Source organism: Hyla sarda, chromosome 4 (assembly GCF_029499605.1).
Source record: "Hyla sarda isolate aHylSar1 chromosome 4, aHylSar1.hap1, whole genome shotgun sequence".
In the NCBI taxonomy this organism is placed as follows: Eukaryota; Metazoa; Chordata; class Amphibia; order Anura; family Hylidae; genus Hyla; species Hyla sarda.
The window spans coordinates 162,338,675-162,355,876 of record NC_079192.1 but is presented as its reverse complement, the minus strand read 5'-3'; the positions used below and the strand labels follow the sequence as shown (position 1 = coordinate 162,355,876).

Below are 17,202 nucleotides of genomic sequence, written 5' to 3'. Positions count from 1 at the left end.
GTTCTTTTTAATACAGGTAGGGCTGTAGGATCCCAGCATTTCCTGACCAAACATCTACCAAAATGATACTCCTTTAGCATACTGTTGATCATTGATCATGTGTCTAGATTCTGTTTTTGGCTCACAAATCCCTCTGTTCTGCTGCTCAGGAAGGGGCATGTCTGAGGTAAGCATTGGGTCTGCCCTCACTCACCATGTATTCACTTCATTCTTGAGTCTGCTGTGCTGGGTCTCTTAATCCAACCACTGCAGGCTGCTTTGTAACCTCCTACTCTCTGTTTCCAGCCAGGAGTCTGATAGGACAGGAGTGAGCGCTGAGAAATGCTAGTCCCACCCTTATTTACTGAACTTGGTCCCAGATTGAGCTTCAACTTGATCAAAGATGATGCTGTAGCCATACAGGATTATGTTCTTAATGGTACCCTTGTGGCCTTTTTTTTTTTTTTTTTTTTTTTTTTTTCATTTTAACCATGATCTTTGTAAAAAGGAAGATTTTTAGAAAGGTTAATGTTTTGCTAAGATGTACAACACATAAAAAGTTTTTTATTCATGCAGTGCCCATTTAAAATCTATGGACCCATTGCCATGTATACAACACAACAAATGTGCAGCATATCAATCCTAGGACTATCATTATGTATCACATAAAGCTTTTTCAATCTGGATTAACAAGCAGTAAATAGACTAATATGACAATAGCTTGTAGTCTGAGGTGTACTGTAAATATAGCCATCACCTTTGTTTGGTAATCTGACCATTATTAATGGTGATATGTGACCCTGAATGTTTTGTCTTCTGTCCCTCTACTGCCATGAACGTTATAATACATAACTGAAGGTAGTAAAAGCAAATCACCTAGTTTAAGATGTGACAATAGAGAATATGATTTTTGGTAGCTTTTTTATTTTTATTTTTTCATTCACTTGATGGTTTCTTTTGTACCTCTGTTGTAATTCCAGTGTGACTTTAAGGGGTACTCCCCTGACAAACATTTTTTCTTAAATCACCTGGAACCAGAAAGTTAAATAGATTTGTAAATTACTTCTGTTTAAAAATCTTAACCCTTCCAGTACTTATCAGCTGCTATATGTTGCACAGGAAGATCTTTTCCTTTTGAATTTTCTTTTTCTGACCACAGTGCTCTCTGCTGACACCTCTGTCAATGTCAGGAACTGTCCAGAGTAGGAGTAAATCCCCACAGCAAACCTATCCTTCTCTGGACAGTTCCTAAAATGGACAGAGGTGTCAGCAGAGAGCACTGTGGTCAGACAAAAAGGAAATCCAAAAAGAAAAGAACTTCTTATTGAGCATATAGTGGCTGATAAGTACTGGAAGAATTAAGATTTTTAAATAGAAGTAATTTACAAATCTATTTAACTTTCTGGTTCCTGGTAATTTAAGAAGAATGTTTTCCAGGAGAGTACCCCTTTAAAGGGAATTTGTCAGCCGTATATCATGCTCAGAGCTGCAGACAGGGGGATATAGCTCAAGAGTCCTAGAGGCAGAGCTGATTAGTATTATGTACACACATTTTCTCAATTGTGAGCAAGGCGCTGCCAGACTGTGGTGGCTGTCTTTAATTTAATTTGTTTTAAACTATGTTCCCTCAGTTGTTTTTTTTTTTTTTTTTTTTTTTTTTTACTTTATTTTTTAGCCTAAAGAAAGAAAGAGAATACAAAAGAATTAACCAAAATCCATGTTTGGACCATTTGCCAGCTGCTTTGGGCTCATTAAAATGTGGATTTTCAGCTCTGTTACTCTCAAAGGCGGCCTTCTTACGATGTTTGTGCTTGCTTTCCCCTTTTGTTCAGACTATTTATGATGGTTATTTTTTATATTTTCTCTTGAGTTTTTTTTTTTTATTAAAATATGACAATTGAATGGCTACACTTTAGCTATTTATTATAGGCATTGTACTGTAGTAAAGCCAGTGAAGTGGCTATTTTGTCATCTGCACAAATGTTATTGAGCACTTTTTAAAGGCATTGTTTTCATTGAAGCAAAAGCTTTTATTATACAGGTGATACTGAGAGCCTTGAGACAGAACAATGCCACCAAATTGGGTTGTTTCATGTAAAAGATATAATAGCATCATTTCTACTGTGCGAATCCAGCCACAGTTCTACCACACTGGGCTATAAGGATGGATAAAAATAAATTAGGCTTGGTTGTCTTTTCATTTACTTTAATGCTGGGTGGGAGTTTTCAGTCTTATATAGTCAGACTTAGGAAAACATAGTGGCTAAAACAATATTTCCTGCAACATTATATTGTGAAACATTTTTTTGACTTTGCCCACCCATCTTGAAAATAAGAAGGATTCCTTAAAGTGTTCCTATTATTTAAAAAAATAATAATAATAATTCTGAAATGTCATGCAGACATGTTAAAGGGGTACTCTGGTGAAAAACTTTGATTAAAACAGATTTGTAAATGACTTCTATTAAAAAAATCTTAATCCTTCCTGTACTTATAAGCTGCTAAATTCTTTTCCATTTGAAACACAGAGCTGTCTGCTGACATCATGAGCACAGTGCTCTCTGCTGACACATCTGTCCATTTTAGGAACTGTCCAGAGTAAAAGGAAATCCCCATAGAAAACATATGTTGTTCTGGACAGTTCCTAAAATGGACAGATGTGTCAGCAGAGAGCACTGTGCTCATGATGTCAGCAGACAGCTCTGTGTTTCAAAAAGAAAAGAATTTCCGCTGTAGTATTCAGCAGCTAATAAGTACAGGAAGGATTATGATTTTTTAATACAAGTAATTTACAAATCTGTTTAACTTTCTGGCACCAGTTGATTTAAAAAAAAAAAGTTTTTCACCGGAGTACCCCTTTAACCCCTTAAGGACGCAGGACGTAAATGTGCGTCCTGGTGAGGTGGTACTTAACGCACCAGGACGAACATTTGCGTCCTGTGCATAACCGCGGGCATCGGAGCGATGCCCGTGTCATGCGCGGCTGATCGCGGCTGCTGATCGCCATTAACCCCTCAGGTGCCGGGATCAATACAGATCCCGGCATCTGCGGCAGTGCGCGATTTGAATGAATGATCCGATCATTCATAGCGCAGCACGGAGGTGACCTCTCCTTCCTCCGTCCGGCTCCCGGCGTCTCCTGCTCTGGTCTGTGATCGAGCAGACCAGAGCAGAAGATGACCGAAAACACTGATCTGTTCTATGTCCTATACATAGAACAGATCAGTATTAGCAATCATGGTATTGCTATGAATAGTCCCCTATGGGGACTATTCAAGTGTAAAAAAAAATGTAAAAAAATGTAAAAGTAAAAAAAAGTGAAAAATCCCCTCCCCCAATAAAAAAGTAAAACGTCCGTTTTTTCCTAATTTACCCCCAAAAAGCGTAAATTTTTTTTTATAGACATATTTGGTATCACCGCGTGCGTAAATGTCCGAACTATTAAAATAAAATGTTAATGATCCCATACGGTGAACGGCGTGAACGAAAAAATTTTTTAAAAAGTCCAAAATTCCTACTTTTTTAATACATTTTATTAAAAAAAAAATTTAAAATGTATTAAAAGTTTTTCATATGCAAATGTGGTATCAAAAAAAAGTACAGATCATGGCGCAAAAAATTAGCCCCCATACCGCCGCTTATACTGAAAAATAAAAAAGTTAGAGGTCATCAAAATAAAGGGATTAGAAACGTACTAATTTGGTTAAAAAGTTTGTGATTTTTTTTAAGCGCAACAATAATATAAAAGTATGTAATAATGGGTATCATTTTAATCGTATTGACCCTCAGAATAAAGAACACATGTCATTTTTACCATAAATTGTACGGCGTGAAAACGAAACCTTCCAAAATTAGCAAAATTGCCTTTTTCGTTTTAATTTCCCCACAAAAATAGTGTTTTTTGGTTGCGCCATGCATTTTATGATATAATGAGTGATGTCATTACAAAGGACAACTGGTCACTCAAAAAACAAGCCCTCATACTAGTCTGTGCATGAAAATATAAAAGAGTTATGATTTTTAGAAGGCGAGGAGGAAAAAATGAAAACGTAAAAATTAAATTGAGTCCTTAAGGCAAAAATGGGCTGAGTCCTTAAGGGGTTAAATGTTTTGATTGGTCATGCTCTCAATAATTAAGTACCTTTTAGTAATGCTTTTAAACAATCACTCATATTGCTTATGTTCATATTGCTAACTGATCTTTTTATGAGGCAGGAATATGGAACTTAAAGCGTACCTGTCAAATCATCAAAAAAAAAAAAACTGTGCTATGTTGCTCAGTATCTCATCCTGATCATGTATATGTAAACATTATGTGTCTATGACCGATATTTGTCTTAGAATTCACTTTATTTACTTGGAGTAATTGCAAAGTGAAAGTACTTTTCATTTACAGCAGGGGCGGATCCTCACTGTGATGACCACTCCCCTTCCTTCACTGCTCTGGGAGTGGTAACCCTTTCCTTTCTGGTTTTATGCTACACACACACACACACACACATTGGCCCTTATTTACTAAGAGTGGAGTGTAGGTTTCTTTGTGGGTTTTAATTCCCTAAATTTTTTTTTATCCACGGTATTTACTAAGGTTTCCCTACATTTTCCACTTTCCCTACACTTTGCTTTTTTTTACACATGCTCTGATCTGTAGGGTTTTCCTCAGCTGAAATAAACCACATTTTCTGTGGAAACCTTAGTAAATATGTTGGGTTTTTGTGAAAATGTTGAGAACACGCCCCTTTTTGGTTACCATGCCCCCTTCCCCCATTGAACACGCCCCTTTTTGGGGTTTTCTAAGCAAAATGGAGAGTTAGTTGGGTTTTTTCATTTCTGGCGCAAATTCAGGCGCAGACAGAATCTGGCGCAGAACCTGACAAAACATGTCTGGTTTGCAATAGTAAATGAGGGCCACAGTGTGCCTACAGCCTTTGCAAAACTACAGCTCCCAGCATGCCCACACATCCTATGAGTTGTTGTTTTGCAACAGGTGGAGGCATATGATTGGTAAAACTGATCTGGCTGTGCAGGCATGGTGGAAGTTGCAAAACCACAACTCCCAGCATGCCCACACATCATTTGGCTGTGCAGGCATGCTGGGAGTTGTAGTTTTGCAACAGCTGGAAGCATATGATTGTATTCACCCTGTAACACACACACATTCACTTCATATATTCACAGATATATATATATACACACACACACACACATATATACACACACACACACACACACACACACACACACATGCAGGTTCACTTACTTTTTAAATAAATACTCCATTCAGTCTGGTCTCCTGCTCAGTCATGGCAGCAGTGTGCTTCTGCCCCTCCCCCCTTCTCTTCACACAGCAGACAGTGAGGGAGCCGGTAGCAGTGTGCTTCCGCCACTCCCTCCCATTCTCTTCACACAGCAGACAGTGAGGGAGCCTGTGCTTCTGCCCCTCCCCCTTCTCTCCCCAGGAGCACGCAAGCAGCAGCTTTAGACCTGCAGACCTGTCAATCATAAAGGGGGTCCATGACATAGGTGATGACAAGTGGAGATAGCAAGTCTAGCATGTATCCCAGGAGGCAGGAGGGGGAAGTTCTTTGACTGTTTTTTTTTTCAGTATGAAACACTGAACATTTTTTAATGAAAGCAATTGCAAAACCTATTGTTTTTGCATGCTTTACAACATATCAAAAGTTTTTATATCTGCCAGTGCCCTTTTAGTTGCCACTTTCCAACTTCTAGCTTTAGTACAGTTTCTTACATGGCTTTGACATTAACTGTCTTCACTCAATGGGGGGATGAGTGATGGGGTTAGTCAAACTGTGTATGATATTTATGGTAGACTATTGGCTATTCTGCAAATGTTGTGTCAGTTTTCAACTTTTCGTTCAGCACATTTTTTCATTGCTGAAAGAATCACTCAACAAGATAGTTTTAAAACTTTTTAAATATATCCCTTGCTTTGTGGTTTGTCATTTTCATTTTTAAAATACCTGAACATGTGAGCACACCTTAAAGGGGTACTCTGGTGAAAACATTTTTTCTTTTAAATCATGTGAGCACACCTTAAAGGGGTACTCCGGTGAAAACCTTTTTTCTTTTAAATCAACTGGTGCCAGAAAGTTAAACAGATTTGTAAATTACTTCTATTAAAAAATCTTAATCCTTCCTGTACTTATTAGCTGCTGAATACTACAGAGGAAATTCTTTTCTTTTTGGAATTCTCTCTGAGGACATCACGAACACAGTGCTCTTTGCTGACGTAATTATAATAATAATAATAACTATTTATTTATTGTTGTCCTTAGTGGGATTTGAACCCAAGGCCCCAGCACTGCAAGACAGCAGTGCTAACCACTGAGCCACCATGCTGCCCTTAGCATACTTCTGCTATGCACGGTTGCTAAAATGAACAGAGATGTCAGCAGAGAGCACTGTGCTCGTGATGTCATCAGTGTTACAAAAATAAAGGAATTTCCTCTGTAGCATTCAGCAGCTAATAAGTACTGGAAGGATTAAGATTTTTTAATAGAAGTAATTTACAAATATGTTTAACTTTCTGCCACCAGTTGATTTAAAAGAAAAAAGGTTTTCACCGGAGTACCCCTTTAAGCTCCCCCTAAACCATTAGTTTAGACAAGTTGTTCACATTTTAAAACAAGTTAGTAAAGAGCATTAGGCTGGTATCTTACACAGCATTTTTGAGAAAAACACCAGTGCAGTTTTTTCTATTTAGCTAAAGCCAGAAGTGGATATACCAGGAAGGAGAAATAATAGTCTTCACTTTCTATTTCTATTTCTCCACCTCTGGCTGTGGCTTAAAAAATAATAAAATAAATAAAAACTGCCACAAAAATTGCAATGTTTATAAATAAAAATGCACAGCCTTAGGAGTCCTCTGGGTGGTCCTAAGCAGCGAAACTCATACAGGAAAGCTTAGTCACTGGTTAGAACTGCCCACTGGACTCATTATATCAGAAAAGGCAGAAATGTGAATGAATAAATGACAGGCTATACTGAACCTTTTCTCACAAAACCATATATCAGTCTGCTCAGCTCTTCCTGCTCTGTAACATGATTTCTCCAAAATAGGCTGCATTTTTACAGCTATTAAAAGTGTATCTCCTTTCCACAGGACAGGACCTGACTCTCCCCAGTGAACCCTCGGGCCCTCATCTTCTGAGACATAGCCATCTCGGCAATGACGCCCACTCAGTGTGGACACCATTGCGGCTGGTGATTGGTGGAGTGGACCATCACTGCTGAGACAAATATGTCTTGGAAAGTTGGGGTCAGAGTGTTCAGCAGGGAGAATTGGAACCCGTTCAGGACATAAAGCTGGATTACCCATGCAGTACAGAAACAATATTATAAGGAGGATGTTGCATAGATCAGAGCAATGTACAGTTTATGGTATTCGGAGTAATATTGTAACAATGTTAATTCATTGATAAAAGAAAACACAAATAGATTGGTGTCGGTGTAATTCTGTCCCTCCAACAGAGAGGAATGAGCGAATGACAACTATAGAAGTATAAAATCTAACTGGAGCTTGTCTCCCTGTCTTGTTTTGTGACTGCTGGTTGTTGTTGGATAGACATAGCTAATTGGGATATCTTACAAAGTAGCAGATGTGTGAGATTCTCTCTGTTGGGTTAATTTACCAGCTTCATTTTGGTATAGAAACCTTCAGTAGTCACATTGGAATAGTAGATGCTGTAGCAGGTGTCCTCATCGAGATTAATACATCTTTGTACTGCCAAACCAACAAAGTATACAATCTTCACAGATTCCATAATAGTAGGGAGCGGCACTAAATGATGATTTTCTATTCCACATATTTCAGTTTTTGGATGTACATTGTACTGTGCTGTCAATCACTCCATGCCTTTACTATGCACCTAGTATATTAATTGTTGTAAGTATTAATAGCATTCCTATTGTACAGAGCGCTTCGCTTCAGTTCCTACAGACTTGTCATATCAGTGACCCTGGAGATTTAAACATGTGCCATTTCCTTCCAGTGCCCAAAGGAAGCTTGTAGGATAGCACTGCTTGATATTGATACATTTCCTCCTGCTCAGAGTATATAAAAATGTCTATATTAAGATATTTTTTCTTACTTTTCTGAAATGTTCATTTGATCTACATGGAAGAGATCAATACTGCCATCTGCTGTTTTATTAACTTCACGTGCAATCTGCTCTTCGCTACTTTCTCCAGTAAAACCACCATGAATACCCCAATATACATGCAGACCCTCATTTCACCTAATCTGAGAATATGTGATGAATCCTTAAAAGACAAAATATACAGATGAGATTTATGTGGATATTAAATAATAGAGACATTTAATTTATGCTTTAAAGAAGTTTTTATTTATTTCTCGTAAATATACAGATATGCAGAATCAAAATGAAGAATAATCTCTAAGTATTTATTTACAGTATGGGAGACATTTATCATTAAAAGTGTACCCTACTCTTTTTTTTTACCGGTCTTTTTTGCTTCTAACTTTTTGCTTAGCAGCGTGTAATTTATCATCTGTGTCTACCTTAGATAATGAATTCCCCGCGGCTGTGCATGTTTGTTTGTTTTGCGCAGGGTAGAGAGGATTTGTACGTGTGCTTTTGGTATGCATACTTTTGCGCCTCGAAATCGGGGTTAGCGCAATATTTTGCGACTTATTACAAATGTTGCATATGATAAATAAGGGTGCAGAGCTGTCTAAATCAGAAAACTGTGTACTGCTACGCTAAACGCTAGGAAACTTCTATTCAGAAAGTCGCATATAAGTCGCTAAATTTACATAACTGCGACATTCAAGCACCAAGGATAGACGGAAAAAAACGTTTATATGGAATGATAAATGTCCCCCATTGTGTTTGCATAGATGTGTAAATTATATATTTTAAATTTTTATTTTATTTTACTACGCATAGTTATTTGTGCATATTGACAGACCCAAGGGGTCATATTGAAAACTCTTCTTGTATGTGCGAGAAGTTTCCATCAAATATTCAAAGTGTTTTACATGAGAATAATCTAAGATTTACACTAGTCACACCAGTTTTGCAAAAGAGGATGTTGTGTAGTACTTTCCAGTCTGACCATACTTCTGTAAATGTCAGGAACTGTCCGGAGCATGAGCAAGTCTCCATAGCAAACCTCTTCTTTTCTGCAAAGTTCCTGACACGGACAGAGGTGGCAACGCAGAGCACTGTGGTCAGACTAGAAAGGAGTACACAACTTCCTCTGTAGTATACAGCAGCTGATAAGTGCTGGAAGGATTAAGATTTTTAAATAGAAGTAATTTACAAATCTTCAACGAAGAAATGATCAGATGGCACTCACCATGGTCATGACTTCTTATCCATTATTCAGACAGCGTGAGGACAAAGGTGCAGTGTCAGATAGGTATTCTGGCAATGACACCGGGTGCCTCCGTGTGGTGGTACCCGGCGTCCTTGCCAAAATACCTGTCTGACACTACATCTTTGTCCTCAAGCTGTCTGAATAAAGGATAAGAAGTCATGACCATGGTGAGTGCCATCTGATCATTTCTTCGTTGAACATTTGGATTGTCTATTTTCTCTTAAGATTGAGCACCACTCTGGGTCAAGGTTGTTCACCTGTCAAGTGACTGCATCTTTCCGGACTATCAGCAGTGCCGGTCTCTCTCTCACTGTACTTTGCCTAATTTACAAATCTGTTTAACTTTCTGGCACCAGTTGATTTAAAAGCATGTATTTATTTTTTTGCAAAAATCTGATTAATAAAGTAGTAAAACATAACAAATATTTTTATTCAATATTATTTTTTTTTATTTTTTTCGGAATTGGATTTTTGAAGAATCAGTGACAAATGACTTTGAACATGCCTTTTAAGGCCACATAACTATAATTGGTAGTGTAAGCCACTGAATAAACATATCTGTATTTTCTTACTACATGTATAATATCAAGTTTTATCCTTTCAAGGATCGTCAGGTAACTAAAAATAATCCATAAATACAGACGTTGGCAGAAGCATTGCAGCCGCTGCATTTGTTTCAGGAAAGCAATTATAGAATGCCATGTTTGTAAATTCCAAAGGTCCTGACAGTAAATTCTCTTGTTACACGTCCTTTCGTTGTGCCGTTCTGCAATCTGGAGTGAAAATCGTACGTTAAAGATTTTATCTGTCTCTTTCTAGTTACAAATGACATTGTTATCCGCTGTAGTGTTTTCTGGAGTAACCAATGAGAAAAATTAAAATGCTAATACAGCACTTACCTTGGATTAACTCTGCAACTGCTGCTCACGGGAGAGACCGCTTTAAAAGGTAGTGAAATATGTTGTGAGACTGCATTAGAAGGCATCAATATCCCTGTATCCAGAGGGAGAGAGGAGGCAGAAATACTGATGTGATGGCCCGTTAAACAGTAATGTATTCTTGATCTGATCTGTGTACGCTGTAATCCCTTGCCCCTCCAGCTTTTTCCTATTGATTTTTATCATCTTGTGTCACCATTGCACTTGATGGTCTTTTTGTTCCCCATCAACATTTCAGGATACATTAAAGATTTTGCTTCAAGATAACAGCATTCATTGTCTAAGATATTTGGCACCAGAAGAATCTGTTTGCCAGTTCTTCTTCGCCTCTGTTTATTTTTCCTCTGCTGTGTTTGACCGACAAATGATTCTAAATCATTGTATATGCTTTGTGTTTGTTTTTTGCTCTGAAAGTAGGAGTTTGCCTTTGGACATCTTTGTACTCAATACAGATAAAAATGTTAGCATTTTTGCCAATGCATTGAATTACTACACCTATTTATACGAACCCTTTGTTAAGGGGCATTGCTAAAATTACCCAATACAGAATAAGGGGAGCAAACCCCCATCACTTCTTTTCTCTGTTCACCTCCCATTCAGCACCACAGTCTTGCAACTTTTTAGGAAATTCCTTTAAATTTCACTAAACTTTAGTCAAAATCTACTGACTTTCTAAAGTATATTGGGCCTCCCAACATCATTCGTTGTCAGGAGAGAGAAGGATTGGGCTTGTTGGATATTAACTGCCCAACCCTTTTATTCTCAGAGACATTGCTATAGCTTTCTGGCAGCACCATACCCCTACTCTTTCCATATTAAGAATGCATGAAGGTTGGCCATGCCAAACATCTGTGTGTTTGGGAAAATTGGGATACAGAGCTTACTTAAGTTGTATGGCCACCCTGAAGTCTATATTCCAGAATTCTAGCTTCAGCTCTACTGTACGATAAATGCTGTAACTCAGGATCAGAAACACAGTGCATTTCAAGATATATTATGTCACACCAGAGAACCTCTTTTAATGGCTCTTACATATCCACTTGTTTTCAACATTTAAAAATGTGTTTCAAGTGTGTTTCATGGTTTCTTTTTACAAAATTGATGGGGAAGGATACCTATTTACCTGAGGGTGGAAAAAACATACAACAGTATATGTATATACAAGTCTGCCAATAACTGGCAACGAAAATATAACTTTTATCAATTAAAATAACAGTAAATAATCATGTAAGTGGATCAAGGAAAGTAAGGGGTTTTCTAGCCTAAAGCTATTGATGACTTATTCACAGAACTTTTTAGACTTTTATATAATACATGTAACAAACTATTAGTCACCACATCTTCACCCAACATTGTCACAGTAGCGGTGTCATCAGGGGTCTGGGGCATACTAACAATGATGAGAGCTACTGGCTGTTTTTCAAACGCAAGACCAAAACCAAGCCACTGTTTTATTTAGTGGTTTGGAAAGGTATTGAGTCACTCTACTACTTAGATTCCCACAAGGAAGAAATAGCAGCTTTGTGCATTTTTTTCGTTATTTTAGTTTTTTTGCTTGGCTTTACATTCTGTATTGTATGTTTTATACACCTTTTGACCTGCCTTAAAGGGGTACTCCACCCCTAGACATCTTATCCCCTATACAAAGGATAGGGGATAAGATGTCAGATCGCCATGGTCCCGCTGCTGGGGAGCCCCGGGATTGCCGCTGCGGCACTGCACTATCATTGCTGCACAGAGCGAGTTCGCTCTGCACGTAATGACGGGCAATACAGGGGCCGGACCATTGTTACGTCATGGCTCCGCCCCTCGTGACTTCATGGCCTGCCCCCTTCAATACAAGTCTATGGGAGGGGGTGTGGCGGTCGTCACGCCCTCTGCCATAGACTTGTATTAAGGGGACGGGCCGGGATGTAACGAGGGGCGGAGCCATGACGTCACGCTGCTCCGTCCCCTGCATCGCCCATAATTATGCACAGAGCGAATTCGCTCTGTGCAGCAATGATAGCGCAGTGCCGCAGCGGCAATCCCGGGGCTCCCCAGCAGCGAGACAGCGGTGATCTGACATCTTATCCCCTATCCTTTAGATAGGGGACAAGATGTCTAGGGGTGGAGTACCCCTTTTATATAGCTGAAGCCTGAAGAAAAAAAAATAGGTTCCAAACATTTGACAAACTTTGACAAAAAGTTTGGTTTGAACCTGAATTTTACCAACAGCCCTTAAACTCTTGTGGAACACTGTCTGTGAGTCCTAAAAGCCCTATGTACACTTTTAGGTCACCTAGGAGTGTTTATAAGTACTTTTGAGCAAAGTTGATACCATAGTAACGCCAATGTATGTGGCTATAGGTACAGATGCTTCTTGCTGGTCTTACTTACTGCATTAGCTGATTTTTTTAAATTATTTTTAAGATTAAAAAAATATCTAAGCAAAGAAAAAGTAAACTAAATAAAATTAGCAAATAATTTAAAGGATCTAATTTTAGGAGTACTTGGAAATTGAAAAAGCAATGGCTTTTTACAAGTCACCAAAATATATTATCTCATTTTGGAGAAGAGCAACAGGATTGTCATCTTAGTGCACAGAAGGGACACAATATATATAAGTGATAGATGTATATATATATATATATATAGGCACAATTAACTTCAAGTATTAACTTGAAAAAGACAGAAAGGTGACAAAAAAAAAAAACTTCTATACACTGCTTTTTGACAACATTGGTCCAACATTTGACAATATCAGTCCTACTCCTATGTGTAGTTCACTACTTAGTTTCCCTCACAGAGATCTTCTCCTAACACCTGTTGTCTTTCAAATGTGTGCATAGGCTGCTAGGGTAGCTATTTGCAGGGTAGTAAAGAGTACCTGTCACCAAACAAAACTTTTAATATAATGTTCCTTGTGTAACTAGCAGACACATTCCCATTCACTTGGTTTTAAAATTAACAACATAAATATGTTTAAAATGTAATAGAAAAAACAGCCACTAGGTGGCTCTGTTCTGTTCCCTGCCACAATTAATACAACTAGTTTGGCCTCCTCCCGGCCTGGCAGGAGACCAAACTCAGGAAGTGCTTCTCTGCACTGAGCTTGATTGACAGCTGCACAGAAAGTGAAAGCTCCACAAATTCTCACAGAAAGATACACAGACTGAAACCTGCAGGAGAGCCTCATTGATAGCAGCACAGACTGAAATATGCGCAGAAGTGCAAATCACAGCAATATGCAAGAATGCAGGAAAGATAATGCACTCACCAGGACTCTTGCTGAGGTAGTTTTCAGGCTTTATTTGGCTTGCAGTGAATCAAACAAACAGATACACAGGGAGCTCGTGATGGAACAGGCAGGGGGCGTGCAAGGGGCGGCAACTAGTTTCATGCACAAGGGAGCTTCCTCTGGCCCGCACTGATGTGTTAACGTCAGGAAGGGCTTCTTATGGACTGGTTCATCCAGCGTTACCATAACAACAAAACAAACGTGAGTGAGGAGTAACGTGCATAAAAAAAATCCATAAAAACTATACAACTTTAAAAACAGCCAGTAGTGAGGCTTAGAGGAGAAAGGCACCCATCTAATTTTTCTCATTAAGCCCAAGTGGACCCAATGCATTTATTAGGATTATCCACTGGGCTTCTTTCTTTAAGAGAGCATGGTCCATGTCTCCTCCATTGGACGGGATGTCTATTTTTTTCTATTGTAGTATCTGCATTATGACTGGTGCAGATGTGCATGATAAACCGCGAGGCACCGTCACCAGTGTGAATGAACATAAATGCCATATTTTGTTGGCCAATAGTAAAATTATTCTACTTAAAATTGCCTTTTGGTGACATGTTAGTTAACCAATTATTTTGTTGCTGTTTAGACTGAGATATAGATTTCAGTGTTTTTAACAAGTTGCCCAGTGTTTTGTTCTTTTTTTGGGTGATCATGGGGTTATCAATGCATTATTTGTCAAAATGAACCTCAGGGCTTCACAGAAAAAAGTTATAAAGTCAGCCGACATTAGTATAATGGAGGCATTTCTCCAAAGCCTGTATACCCGCATCCCCCACGATGCGGGTATACAGGCTATGTAGGAATTCCTCCGTTATACTAATAAGTCAGCTGACTTTATAACTTCTTTTTATGAAGCCCTATGGTTCATTTTGACAAATAAAGCATTTCAATACAATAACAACTGGTATATCCAAAAACAAGGGACCGGGATGGGGACTCCTGTCTCTTGCGTTTACGCGAATGTGTTTCTGACCATGTTTGAGAGCAAATTCATCTTCACCTCCAAAAATCCCTTTGTGCGCTTTATTAAGCTCTTTTTAAGATTTGTAGACAAAATTTTCATCATTTGGGATGGAGGTGAAGACGAATTTGCTGCGTTTGTTCATTATCTCAACTCCGCAAATGACAGGAACATGTTGTTCATTTATCACTTTGGTGGCCATCAGTTAGAATCCCTCGATGTAAAAATCATTATTTCCGAAAATACGTTAATTACCACTTCTTACCGTAAAAATACATCCCGTAATGCTTTATTACACTTTAACAATTCCCACCCTATACATACAAAACAGAGCATACCCTACAGTCAATTTGTTCGTTTGAAACAAATCAATTATAATCCAGAAATCTTTCAAAAAGAATCATAAGATTTATCTGTAAGATTAGAAGCACGAGGTTACCCTAAGAGAATAGTGAAGAAGGCCTTTGAGAAGGTTGAAACTAAAACAAGGAAGGAATTACTGTTTAAAAAGAAATCACAACAATCCATTGATAATGTTAGAAACAACAGGTTCACCTTTGCGTTCAAAAATTCTCCAATGAATCATACCATCTGTCACATTATCAGAAAAAAATGGTTTATTTTACAGGAAGATGAAACTTTGAAAACATACACTGCCGCTAACCCCATCATCACTAGTGTTGAGCGGCATAGGCCATATTCGAATTTGCAATGTTTCGCGAATATATGGATGAATATTTGTCATATATTCGCAAAATTTGCATATTCGTAATATTCGCTTTTATTTTCGCATAAACGAAAATTCGCATATGCGAAATTTTGAATAAGTGATAATTTGCATATGAGTATATTGGCATATGCGAAAATGAGCATAAGCGGAAATTCACATATGCGAAAATTAGCATATGCAAATTTCCGCATATGCGAAAATTTGTACTCCAGTCTAACACAGTAGTATTAGAGCCTTCTTTACACCACACAAGCTGGAAGCAGAGAGGGATGATCAATGTGATGTGTACTGTGAAAAAAAAAAAATATTCGTAATTGCGAATATATAGTGCTATATTCGCAAATATTCGCAAATTCGTGAATATGAGATATTCGCGAATAAAAATCGCATTGCGAATATTCGCGAGCAACAATAATCACCCAAAAACAGAATAAAACACTGAGCCACTTGTTAAAAACACTGAAATCTAAATCTCAGTCTGAACAGCAACTATTTGCCAACAAAATATGGCACAGCAAGTATTCCGTTTAGGAGATACCCAAATTACATTACAGCAATTAATAATATGCCAACCAATTACGTTGTCTACTGTCTAGTTTGCCCGTGTGGCTATTATTACATTGGTAAAACAATTAGGAAGCTCCAGGTGCGTGTTAAGGAACATTTACGTTCCATTCACACTGGTATGGGTGCCTCATGGTTTATCACGCACATCCGCACCAATCATAATGCAGATACTACAAGTGTTAAATTCGCTGGAATAGAAAAAATCGACATCCCGTCCAATGGAGGAGACTGGCACCATGCTCTCTTAAAGAAAGATGCCCGGTGGATAATCCGACTAGATGCATTGGGTCCACTTGGGCTTAATGAGAAAAATGAGATGGGTGCCTTTCTCCTCTAAGCCTCACTACTGGCTGTTTTTAAAGTGGTATTGTTTTTATGGATTTTTTTATGCAGGTTACTCTTCACTCACATTTGTTTTGTTGTTATGGTAATGCTGGCCGATCCAGTCCATAAGAACCCCTTCCTGACACGAACATGTCAGTGCGGGCCAGAGGAAGCACCCTTGTGCCTAAAACTAGTTGCCGCCCCTTGCATGGTCCCTGCCTGTTCCATCACAAGCTCCCTGTGTACCTGTTTGTTTGATTCACTGCAAGCTGAATAAAGCCTAAAAACTACCTCAGAGTTATCTTTCTTGCATCCTTGCATATTGATGTGATTTGCACTTCCGTTCTTCATTCATGGATAAGAGCACCTCCAGTTGGGAATTTTCAAAAGCATACAGTTACACATGCTATTTGCCTAATTGTGGACATTGGAACTGTCTCTTTACATGAGTATTAGCGACGCTGGACAGAACAGTCTTGTTGTTTCCATTAAAACATGCACAGTGCCTGTGGTCTTCTATTCGTCACAGTGCGGTAACCATGTGAGGGTGGCAGTGGTCCCCCAGCAGGAATCAGTGATTTCATGCCTGCTGGGAAACGCCCACTTTCTCCTGCTGGGAAGCATGTGAGAATTATAAGATACACAGCTTTTTATTTATTTTTTTTTTTACGGTTCAAGACTACCCTGAGGTCATGTGATATTTCCCCCTTTTTATTTCTGCTATGTAGCTCACTCTATTTTATTAGGTTTGGCTGAAACAAACCGCTCAAGTTTAGAATTTTCACTAAACAGAACCTGGGTTGAATAGATCTCTAATCTTGATATTGATTTAGGGGGCTATAGCTGGTTTGTTCCAAATTTGCCTTTTTGGTAGTTTTTGCTTGTAATCATTATCTTAAATCAAAATGCACAATGCAACTAAAAATAAGTACTTTCAACAAAGTGCATGAGAGATGCCGGAGATGCCACCATGAAGTTGGCGCATTGCTTTATCTCTGGTAAGAGTGTGTTCCAGTAATATATAATGGTGCTGAATAGCCATGCATATGAACAGGTT

General features: G+C 38.4%; 1 protein-coding gene across 3 annotated transcripts in view; it reads left to right on the top strand.

Annotated features, from left to right (window-relative positions):
- Nucleotides 1-17,202, top strand: part of SHF (Src homology 2 domain containing F) — a 300,197-nt gene that overhangs the window by 223,715 nt on the left and 59,280 nt on the right. The gene's annotated exons all lie outside the window — the stretch shown is intronic.